General features: G+C 37.0%; 1 long non-coding RNA gene across 1 annotated transcript in view; it reads right to left on the reverse strand.

Annotated features, from left to right (window-relative positions):
* Positions 1–11387: 11387 nt before the first annotated feature.
* Positions 11388–12289, reverse strand: part of LOC124975581 (uncharacterized) — a 144510-nt gene continuing 143608 nt past the window's right edge. Inside the window, exon 3 of the long non-coding RNA XR_007106905.1 lies at positions 11388–12137. This is a non-coding gene — a long non-coding RNA (uncharacterized LOC124975581). The remainder of the gene's footprint in view (positions 12138–12289) is intronic.

Here is a 12289-nt window from a genome sequence, read left to right on the forward strand (position 1 = left end):
CCCTGTCTATCACCAACATCTGAGAAAATGCTGGGCCACAGACACACACCTGTGTGATAGTATTTGAGAATGTCCTGCAAGAATAAGGAAGGCAGTGAGGGGTCTCTGCCACTGACATGTTCTCCACCTGGATGGCCAGTAAGACAGAGGGTGCACTGCCCCCAAAGGAGGGCTCAGGCCTGAAGACTCCAGAGACTGTGGAGGGAGAGTCCTGGTTTGCCATGTCTGGTTTCTACCACAGCCAGTACTGCCATTCCAACAGCCTCCCTCCCCATGGTCGTCATGCCACTGCCCACTCACCATTTCCAGGTGTTCAGGAGGCAGTCGTTCTCCATAGGGACCTCCAGCCCCTGCACAGCAGAGCAACCTGGGGATCCTAAGCAGGAAAGTGAAGCCTAGAGCTGAATGGCTGATACGGAGGTCTCAGGAGAAATGGAGAAGGCAGCAGAAGCCCACCCCCAGTTCCCTGTTAGCACACGGGATTGGACAGTTATAACTGCTCCTGATTGGACAGGCCTTCTGACCATGCCTCTGTGGTATGAGACTAGGGAGCCTTCCCTGTGATTGACAGTGAATAATAGTGAATGCACATGAATAAGAACAGAACAATAGGTCCTTTGTTGCAGCTTTTTTTCTTTTGGGGTCTTGGAATTGCACCCCAGAGCCTCAGGCTGCTACTATTTTAAGACAATATTTTCTTCCAGAAGTGGGATCTAGTCCAACCATCAGAACATTTGAATTTAACCTGGTGCATGTTTCCATTTCAGTTTATGGATCATATACACCAGTATAATATTCAGGAATGAAAATAATATAATGGTAATTAATCTAAAATGTTATTTAAATATTCTGCTCTCTGTTCTTGTTAGGAGACAGACTAAATGAAACAACCCCTTATGGCAACAATATCCAATGAAAACAACACCTAAGGTGCAAGGGTAATTTAAATATTTCTAATACTCATATTGATAGCATAAAAAGAAAGTGTTGGAATTGATATAAATAGCATAATGCAGCCTTTTGAGAATATTACCTTCATTTGATTTATAAAATACTACCAATGAAGAACATGTGCTTTTAGAACTACACCCTCAAGTTTGACTCTATCCAGCAAACTTCATTTTATTATAGCCACATGCAAGTTTTGAGGGATATGGGTCCCCTGATGTCAGGGACTTAAAGGGCCTGGTCTATCACTTTAAATGCTAGCACTGAGGGATAGAGTTTCCTTGTTAGGCCAGATGTTAAGGGCAGTTTTGGTTCGTCGATAACTACCAGAGAAACGCTCCGCAGACACAGGTCCCACACGAGGAACTTTTATTATATGCAGACAATTCACATCCGCTCGGGGGAAAGGGAAGAAGGAAAAGAAGATGGCGCAGGGTTTCTCCTCAGTTATCGGAATTTTGCGGACTGGGAGGAACCAATTGCGGAGGAGAATTATTACAGACTGATTGATGGACCAATGACATATTAGAACGTAATGTGGGAGGCAGGAAGATTACGGCAACATAAGCTGGAAATTCCTGTAACGGGAGAGGTGGGCACAGTGCAGATTGACAGGTGGGTTGGGAGGCTGGGTTCCTGTAATGGGAGAGGTGGGCGTAACGCAGATTGACGGGTGGTTGGGAGGCCAGATTCCTTACATTCCCCCATTTCTTTTTTTATAAAAAGTAAAAAAATTTGCTCTCCAGTTCGTTTTGAAGCCTTCTCTCTCTTTCTTGCCTAAGTGACTGGGGTTGGTTTTGCAGGTGAGATGTAAAAAGTTAATTCTCCTTCTAGGCTTCCAAAGGCAGATGATTTTCATGGACTTCATTTTCTTGATTTGACTGATCTATTTCTACACTAACTGCCTGTTCCCAATTCTGACTTCATTTACCCCTCTAATACTAGGAACTCCTTCACTGCTGTAGGGAAAAGGGGTGATGACCGATCTGACTTCTTCAACCTGGAAGTGGACAGCATGGGGCAAGCAATTTGGAGGTTCCTTTTTAGAAATCGGGTCAATTGAGGGGTTCATTTTAGAAGTCTGATTGTGGAGAGCAGGATGTAAAGGCATCTGGGGATGTGTGCTTCTATGAGAGAAGAACAAAAAGACATGAGTACTGAAATGAAATTGACACAATATAAATGTTACAGGATCTGGAACATGCTAATGCATATCATAAAGGTGACAGAAGTTAATAATTCCTCACCAGGGGGTGGAAGAACTGAGAAGTTGTACCCATAACAAGGCCTAGCAAAGGCTGGAGAGGACAGGCCTTCATTTGGGAGCTTTAACATTGTCTAGGTTATCAGGAATGTGAACATAACATTTAGTAGAAATCTCTATACTTCTGTTTAGCAAACATAGATTAAGCCTACCTGTGTCTGTAGGCCTTAAACTGACTAAAAACTTTTGACTCTAGCAGTTTCTCTTGATAGTTACTATTATTTTTAAATTCCCAAGAATGGCTATACTTTGGTTTTAACTGATTTGCTAGGTGTTTAAGATCAAACCGGTCAAAGTGACCTGTTCCTGTCTGTTAAAGAGTCAGCTACGTTTCCACAGGGGTCACTCATAGAGAACTTAAGAGCAGCTTCTTAGCTCCATTAGTGCAATTGGTTAGGCAAGGTTTTCTCAATGATGTGACTTTCCTTGAAAGCATTAGGGATGTCTCCCTTTTTCCATGACCCTCCTCTGCAGCAGATGCACTGAGTAGCTTTGTATCTAGCAGTCTCATCAATCCCCTTGCTCAGAAGGTTGTGTGACCCAGAGTTGCAAAGCTCCTTGGAGAAGTCCTCTGATTCCCTGGGTTCAGGCTGACTTTGAGGGCTAGACCCAAATATGGACTTTTCTTGACCTCTGTATTTAATCTCTATCTCTAAGTTTGATCTTAACCATCAAGCAAGTCAGTCTCACCAGTCATAAAGTAAGAGTACTGGGCTTTAGCTTTAATGTCTATGACTTTACAGTTATTTACCCCCTTTTATCTAAACGGGGTTTACATTATCTGTTCTATAGGTGATGGCTTACTATTCCAAGTTAATTTACGGTGTTCACTCTTGAAGCAGTTCTTCTGCAAAATATTGATCAGGCAACAATTAGAGTTTAAAAGGAAAATACAAAATGGAATTACCAACAGTAAAACATTCAGTTTGTGCAATAGCTATCTTGAATTTTGGCTGAGTTCCATTTTTGCTACTGCATATTACACTCTTTCTTAAATGTCATTTTATATACCCTATTGATGACAGGTCCTATAATAGAATATTAAATGATAGGTTTACCATTACAGACAAGTTTAATTTGGAGAACAGCAGCTTGATAAATTTTCTGCTTTAAAGGCTTGTATACCTGGAAAATATGAACACATTTAATATACAAAGAATAATGTTTTTAAGTATGTTACTCCATGGAATAACCTTATAAATTAATCAGATGTCTCTAACAAACACATTTGAGTAATCCCATACATGTTGACTCCAATTCCCTTATCTTATTGTAGAGAAACCAAGATATCAGACAAGTGTACCAACAGTATTTGGTATTTGCCATCTCTTTCCTGTTGAAGAAAATTCCTAGAAAAACTGATGTTAGACATTTTATGAACATTTACATTTTATTAGTTTGACCACTTAGAGACTTGTGAGTTAATTTTAAGGACATTTTACTTTTATTAGTTTACCCAATTTAAATTGAACCTCATTAAATCACGTGAATTAAAAATATTTGGATCCATTTTAAAAATTTTAATTTTTATGCATGCTTATATTTAACACAAAAGCAAAGGCCTTGTAATATTTATCTCCACTGCAATGTAATGGATGTTCAAAAATAACTCGAATTGGATAAAAAGAACTGATCAAAAATCATTAACCTAGGTCTGTAGGATCAAAATTTTGAGCTCAAAAATACAGCATTTAAGAAAAATAAAGTCCTAGAAGATAAATGATAATGGTTATTAATTAAAGCATGAGAAAATGAGAAGGAGAGAAAAGTTGAAAGGGAGAAAAGTATTCTGAGTTGTAGCGCAGGAGAAATTTAAAATGGACACTTTTTTTTTCTTGCGTTTGAAACTGGTCTCACATTGAGCCTTTCTTCATTTACATTTCAATGTAACCCTTGACTGAGATCTGAATCTGAAAGGGGCTAATATGTTCTAGCAGAGACTTGATGCTTAGGTCCTTTTAATTTCTTGAGTCTTCAGGGAGAGCTAAGAAAGAAAATATTTGAAAATAAGGAATCAGCTAAGAGAATGTGTTCAGGTTTTACTCCCTCCATGTCAGCCACCTCCAGTAAAGGAGCTAGAATGTGTGTATGAGACCGCATGGTTGGGGGACTTGGTGGGCTGAATGGAGGAGCAGAAGGAGAAACAGAATGAGGTGAACTCGGAAGGGAAAGAAGGGTTAAAAGGTGGGGGAGAAGCCAAGAGAGGTTTAGCAATAAAGAAAGGAAAAACAAGAAGGGGAAAAGTTCCTTTCCATTCACCAGGTTGCCCATATATGTAGTTAATTATAACTAGTATAATTAGGCATATAATTTTATCTAGTATAAAGCTAGAATTTAGGGTGTCATAAATAGACCATTCTGACTTACTATCTAAAGGACAATTTAGCTCTGATTCAGGGAATAGGTGAAGGGGTTTGAGATGATTTAATAAGCATCTCAGGGGTGAGTTTGCTGGGCTGGATGTCCCGGATCCCATGGTAATCTGAGACCCACCTGGCTAGTGGATTTGGCATCCCAACAACCACAGTGCCAGGCAACGAGAGGTTAGAACAATGGTTTGGTCGTCACCTGAAACCAATGTTTAATCAGGCAAACAGCCAAGAGAGTTTGAAGACCTGGCCAGGATTTTAAGCGAGATGCAGAAGGCTGCAAGAGAGAAGCACAGGCGAGCGGTGAGAGCCGCAAGCTGGCGGAAGGAACTGTGGGGATGTCTGCTTCTCAAATAAGGAGGGGGCTGCAGTGGGAAATGTGGAAGAGAGCAAACTTCAAACCCTGAGAAAGAACCTCAGCACCATAAAATTCAGGCATCCACCCAACAACTAAGACCAACTATGAGGACCAAGGAGGTACCCCCACACCTCGTAGTTGAGCGGCGGGAGCCACGAGGGTGAAGCCGCAGGGCAGCAAAAGGGAACCGTGAGGAGAGCAGCAGAAGGCCGTGAGGGGGAAGCGCGGGTGGCCGAGATGTGTTAAGTGGTCAGGGGCCTGCCTAAGGGGAACTCACCAATTTTGGAGTCCGGTGTTGTATGCAAAAAACTGGGCATCCAGGTAAATGGAAGGTGAGCCTGAATCTGCGGGCACAGGAGCCATCGGATGGGATTCCGCTTGTTTGGTCAGCGGAAAAAACCCATCCCGGGTCTTTTGGCACCAGATGTTAGGCCAGATGTTAGGGGCAGTTTTGATTTGTCGATAACTCCCAGAAAAATGCTCCGCAGACACAGGTCCCACACGAGGAACTTTTATTTTATGTGGACAATTCACATCCGCTCCGGGGAAAGGGAAGAAGGAAAAGAAGATGGCACAGGGTTTCTCCTCAGTTATTGGAATTTCGCAGGCTGGGAGGAACCAATTGCGGAGGAGAATTATTACAGACTGACTGATGGACCAATAACATATTAGAATGTAATGTGGGAGGCAGGAAGATTACTGCATCATAAACTGGAAATTCCTGTAACGGGAGAGGTGGGCGTAGCGCAGATTGACAGGTGGGTTGGGAGGCTGGGTTCCTGTAATGGGAGAGGTGGTCGTAACGCAGATTGACGGGTGGTTGGGAGGCCAGATTCCTTACATTCCTAATAATATTGCTCTTCAGGCCCAAAATTATAAGAAAAAATATCCTGAGTGGGAGCAGGAATTTTCAACCAGGAAGTGTCCAAAAGTAGATCATTCTTTCTCACTTCATTCTGACCACAGGTTTTTCACATTGCAGACATCATACAGCAGAAAAATGAAGATGCCTAGGGGTTAGGGACACTTAGCCTACAATTTTTCTCAGTCCTTTTTCTGCTTTTTAAATACATAAAATGCAAATTTAATTGGCAATTTGAGGTTAGACCTATTGGCCAAGATGTAATGTATGTTTCTCCTGTAAATGTATTCCCACAATTAATAAGTAGGTGCACTGGGACTCAGGATAAGCTGTATCTGATTCCAAAACCAAAATAGATACACCAATCACAAACTCTTGCAATATTTTTTATTCTCATTGGACTTTGAAAGTGACAATAATTCAAAAAAGCAGGATATGTGATATATGTATATAAAATCCACTCCTGTGTATTACATAGCACAACACAAAAAGAACATTCTCATATAACTGTATCATATTGGGATTCCCATTCCAGAGTCCAGGGAATCCTGATTCAGTTTATCTCAAGGGCAAATACCAGCTAAAATTTATCTCAAAATATCTTTACATATCAAAATATAGGTTGATGTTAAATATGTGGGAAGTTAAATCAAGGTTTATTAAATATAAAACAGGCTGGTCTAGAGGAATGTAAAGGACCACCAAGTTCTATGTTTTCAATACAAAGTGGGACATGCATTGTAGAATCATGCAGCAGAATTTTTTTTTTTTTAATTGAGGGCATAGAGCAAATGGAGGCCAAGGAGGAACATACAATTATTGGAAGTACCATAAAATATCAAAGAAATTGAATCTGGATTTGAGACAAAAAAGAGTTGGCATATTGTGTCTGCACATGTGGATGATATGAGGACCCTGATGAAAAGATTATAAGATTTTGAAGAAAGGAAGTGGTGATATGTCAGAAAATGGTTAAGCACTATCTACACAGTAACTTCAAGGTGTTTTGACAGATGTGGGAGCAACTTATATCAATTCTTCCATAAAACCTTGATCCAAATGAGTCCTCTAAAAACATCCAATTGTAGAGTTAAGAAAACATAGGCTTCTAGGTATCAAATGGTATCTCAGCATCATTTATCAGACTAACAACTGCCCAGGACAGAACTGTATGAAATTTCTTCTAAGATTCTCAAAGTCTGGCTTACTCCTGATATAGGAGATACTTATCTAGAAAAATAATATTTCTTCTCCATTTCAAAAAGAGAGCATAGCACAAACATCCCAGGAGGTCCATTTGAATTGAGACACTATTGTTTGCCCTTCTTTCATGTTAAGAAAAGTCTTCAGTAACAGGTCAACCCAGGTTCTACATTAGAGCAAATGTTTCAAGACTACCTGATGCAAGAAAGCACAATTTTGGGCCCAAATTCTGAGTAGGACTGAGCAAAAAAAATAATCTATATGACTCATAAATCAACTGAGAAATAACTCAGTTTTTCAGTCAGGAAATTTTTAAAAATGGAACAAAGTGATCTTATTTACCTCATGAATAAGAGATTAACCAAGAAAAATAACTTTTTAAATGTCAAAACCAAGAGAATCCTGGCTGAGAGAAGCTGCTACAGGCAGAGATTTCTTGTGACAATTAAATTTCAGCAGCCCATCTGTGATGCTATCTGCCTGTATCTATTAAAATGTTGCATGTTCACATTGCTTTATTCAATATTCCCTTTCCTGGGAGTCTGTTTTCAGTAGTCCACTAGTATATATTATCAGCTCAATTATATCCTCACTCCAAATCTCACATATTGATGTTCCAAATGCCTGGTGCCTCAGATTGTGACTTCATTTAAATATATTGTTCCTTTTTAATTTTAATTTTTATTTTATGTGGTGCTGGAGATTGAACCCAGGACCTTGTGCATGTGAGGCAAATACTCTACCAGCTGACTTATATCCCCAGTTCAATATATGGTTCTTAATGTCATAGTTAATGCTAATCCAGTTAATTGGAATAAAGCCTAAACCAATTAAATTTTTCTCCTTGTAAAAAGCAGCAATAAGAATTCAAAGGAATAAAAAAAAATGTCATGCAAACAGAGTCAAAAGACGGCAATATAAATATCAAAGTGTGGTCCTCAAAGGAAACCATTCCTGGAGACATCTTGATATAAATACTCTGGAATTGGCACAAATAAATTTCAGTTTCACCCCATCTGTGGCTTTTTCATGACAGCCCAATGATATTGATGGAGCCCACTAGGACACATGAACACTGTCCCTGCAGCATGGGTAAATGAAAGTAATAATTAATCACATCACTTTCCAATAGCATTGAAAGGCTGAACTGCTGCAAGAAATGAAATTTTTTTCTGGAATATTATAAAAGCATTGAGGATACACTTGTTGTTTGATTGGGCTATATAAATGTGTGACTACCCTCTCCTTTATTAGAAGAATACTGTTTGGATTATAGTTATCTGATTTCAGTACTTTGCCCAGGTTTTTTGGTGGTGGTGGGAAGCAAAGAAAATAAAAATCTGAAGAGTGTGTGATGAAGACTTACTCTTTAACAGTAAAATAAGAACTTGATTTGGGGCACAGCTGCCAAAAATTATAGGTGTGAGAAATGATATACTCACCGTGAGCTGAAAAGTCCCAAATAAACACATTCAGATTAAGTATATGAATATTCTTTATTTATACATTCTCCACAGTTTCATATTATAATATGACTTGAAAAACTAATTATGAACCAAAATCTAAATTTGATGTCCACTGACACATTTTATAGATACCAAATCAAAACTGGAGACAATTTAGAAAACTGAATATTTTGTGATATTCATTTTATTTGTAAATGAAAAACCATTTAGCTAAAAATACAGATAGTATAAACTTAATTCAAACTTAATCAAAATATTGTGAAATTTGCCTCAGCGAAGGTCTGCCTTATTAAGTTAAAAAAAAACTGTGAGGTCTTAAACCTCAATGTGTAAAACAAACAACAATACATTAGAAAAGGGATTCAGAGGAGGCAGATTCCTAGAGATTCTACCACTGTATTTGATACCCATATTTCTAAAATCATCCTTCAGACAAATTGGTTTGGTACTTTAAACCTTTTAAAATCACTGCTGAAAACAAAATAAGTGACTAAAATGTTTCTAATATTGGCACATGAATTTCATGGATTTTAATCCTAAGTTCTATTGGAGAAAAAAGAAGTGTATGAGTATTTTTGTTAGGTGTGTGTTTCAAAGGTGTTGAAACAAAATCAGAATAAAATGTTTCAAAAATTATAGCAAAACAATTTTTATTGAATCTTTCCTTTTTTTCATAGACATTATTACAGTTGTAAAGTCAAGCAAATACAGGAATAGTAGCACTTCGTACCTTGAAGTGGCCATGTAGTTAACTGTGGGCTAGCCCAAGACAAAAAAATGTTACAGAATTGATGTTGCCTTCTCCCATTTCATCCACAAGACTTGCTGTTCACATATCCATTAGCTTTATCTCTGTTTATATTTAAGTTATTATTTCTAGAAAAATAAATACCAAACAAATTTATTCATATTTTATTTATTAAATTTTATAAGAAATCCTGGATTTGTTATATTAGGACATTTGCAAATAACCATGACCAGAGAATGTCTCTGGTGTTGATCTGCAGTGACTAGAAGAGTATTTTGTAACATGGTTGGATACCGAGACTCAAGAAGGCCTTGGAAATATTTGAGGAACTATTTCAATCTCAGGCTTCTGTTTATAAAAGTTTTGTTTTTAATTTTGTAGCATAACTATTTTCATCTTCTGTATGTTACACATTTGGATCAAACACCTAAGTTAAATTTATTGTGGTTATAAAAATTCATATGTTATTTCCAACTTGCTTTCTTTCTAAAGTCTTAAGTGGTTGGAATTACCAAGTTATATTAAATTGTTTACAAATATATATTAAAGTATATGTTCTAAAATATTTTCAGCTTAAATAAATTTATATCATTTACCATGATAAATAAAATTTATCATATCATGTTCAGCTTCATGGTTGTAAGATTTTCTAATATTTACAAGTGTAGATCATTTTAAATTTTACTTTTTATGATTTTATTAACTTTTCCCTCCTATTTTCTGGCAAAATTCTGAAAACCAATGGCCTAAAACAGAGTTTAAAATAAGGAAGCAAATACAAAAGCAGGAAGAATACAGTTAACAAAATCATCTTTCATCTCTGTGAAAGTCGATGGTAGCTGCCTTTTGAAAAATCATCATTAAATCTGCTTTTTGAAAATTTCTACTGAATTTCCATCATGCCATTAATACAGGTAATTGATTTTATGGACAGCTTTAATTCTCATGATGGAACTGAGACATATATTTAGATGACAATGAGATGGATAAAAATCTTACTTCTTGATGAAATCTGGGTAACAGAAGAAAAACTAAAATTCCTTTTGGAAACTATTTTTTTTATATTTACATTTTATTCAGGTCTCTGAATTAGATATCATGTTTTCAACTAAAACTGATAGCTGATATTTACTGAAAACCAACCAGGTGCCATTGTGTAAAGGTCTACAATGTTATTTAGTTTAATTCTCAAGTATTATTTGTATAAACAAATGGAGCCATAGAGAGATTAACTTGCCAAAATGAAACAGCTTAAAGCAGAAGTGCTAGAATCTGAGAAGGGAGAGAGTAGATTTCTGAGCTTACTTATGTTCTAAAATCCTACACACTTGCAAAAATACTTGGAAATTGTGATTCCTATGTACCAAATGTATGGAAGTCACATTTTCATCTTAGGACTTCTGTTCTTGACTACCCCAATATACTAGAATTTCTGAAATGATTATTTTTATTATGGGTTTGGGAGAGAAAAATCGTGAACAGTTATGGATGTAAAGGTCGAATGTCTGCCTCAAAAGTGCTAAAAACAAGTATTACAATAAAGCTTTATACTAAAATGAGCAGTACAGGTGTCATAGTGTACTTCTTCAAATTTTAACTCTAAATCTGAAATAGTAGTATCCTATAAACATTAACAATCATGAATCTGTCTTCTGGCTGCAACAGTATTGCTATTATTATCTGGAATTGCACTACACAAAATAAATAATATTTTAATATTTTAGTTTTATGTAATGTGATTACATTATAATTTTACATTAGCAGTGGTTCTCATTGTGACATATACCTCCATGCATGTATTATTATTCACTTTAATTCATTCCCTAGTACTTCCCTTGTACTGTTTACCTCCCTTGCCCTGTTCCCCTTCCTCTACTCTTCTGCTCTTACTTTAATCTAATTATATTTTTTCATTGGTGCATTTTAACTATACATAATTATGGAATTTAAAATGGTTTCTTCACAATTTATACAGTATTTTTTTTCAATTGTATTGTGCAGTTCTTTCCCTTTTCCACCCTTCCTCCTTCTTGATGCCCTACCTCTCCTCTACTGACTTCCCTATTTATCTGAGATGCTCCCTTTTCATTCCTTTTTTCTAACTTATGTATCTGAGCATAAACTGACTAAAATAAAAACAATAACCTCCTCAAATAAATTACTATTTCCTACATGTAGTTTATTGCTTCCAAATTTTAAGAAGATGGGTAAGTTAGGGCATGTATCATGGAAGGAAATACCATGAAATACTGTAAAATAGTACTCTCTCTCTCTCCTTTTTATATACAGAGGTGTTATGGTTACATTTTGTGATAGAAATTGCAAATTTGCCTCAAATATCCATTTAAAATTGTAGTGAAAACTAATAATCAGAAGCTTATTCAAAATCTCTCTTATGTACACATAATTTGTTGCTGTTAATTTGCTTATTGAATAAAATATGAGACTAGTGATGGCTTCAGTGGGAGTGAGGTTGTTGCCAGAAGTTCAGTTATTGTCCCTGATGCCAATCAAACAATGAGGATAATTTTCAGAAAAGGAAAAATGATTGGATATTGTCTTGCTAGAAAAGGAAAATTGCAAGGACACCTGTTCCAATGACCGTGATTTTGCCCATAATCAGGAACTGGGAGTATTTATAGAAGTGATGAGAGAAAATAAATTGAGGAAGGAGAAAATCAAGGAAAAGAAGATGAGGGAGGAGAAGTTTAGGATTAAAATTAGGGGAAAGTTTAGAGAAAAGAAGATTAAGGAGAAGGTCAGGGAAATGGTTAGGAAAAAGAAAAATATATATGATTTTTAAAGTGACAAGGAATATACTCAAAGCATCAAGTGATCCTCTGTTACATTGACCCACTGTGAATTTCTGGCTTCTATTTATATGGAAAGTGGGCAGCAAAATCTCCAATGTAGTTTCTCCTGAAAGCAGGGAAAATTAGGGGAAGTATCCCAAAGTCCTTGTTCTCTTTCAAGTGGGACATGAACAGTTAAGAGCAATCAGCATCAGAGCAGTCCAGAGGTTCACAGTGGCAGACGGCATATGACTGAACAAGGCATACATAAGGCAGGAT

The sequence above is a fragment of the Sciurus carolinensis genome, unplaced genomic scaffold (assembly GCF_902686445.1).
Source record: "Sciurus carolinensis unplaced genomic scaffold, mSciCar1.2, whole genome shotgun sequence".
Classification (NCBI taxonomy): Eukaryota; Metazoa; Chordata; class Mammalia; order Rodentia; family Sciuridae; genus Sciurus; species Sciurus carolinensis.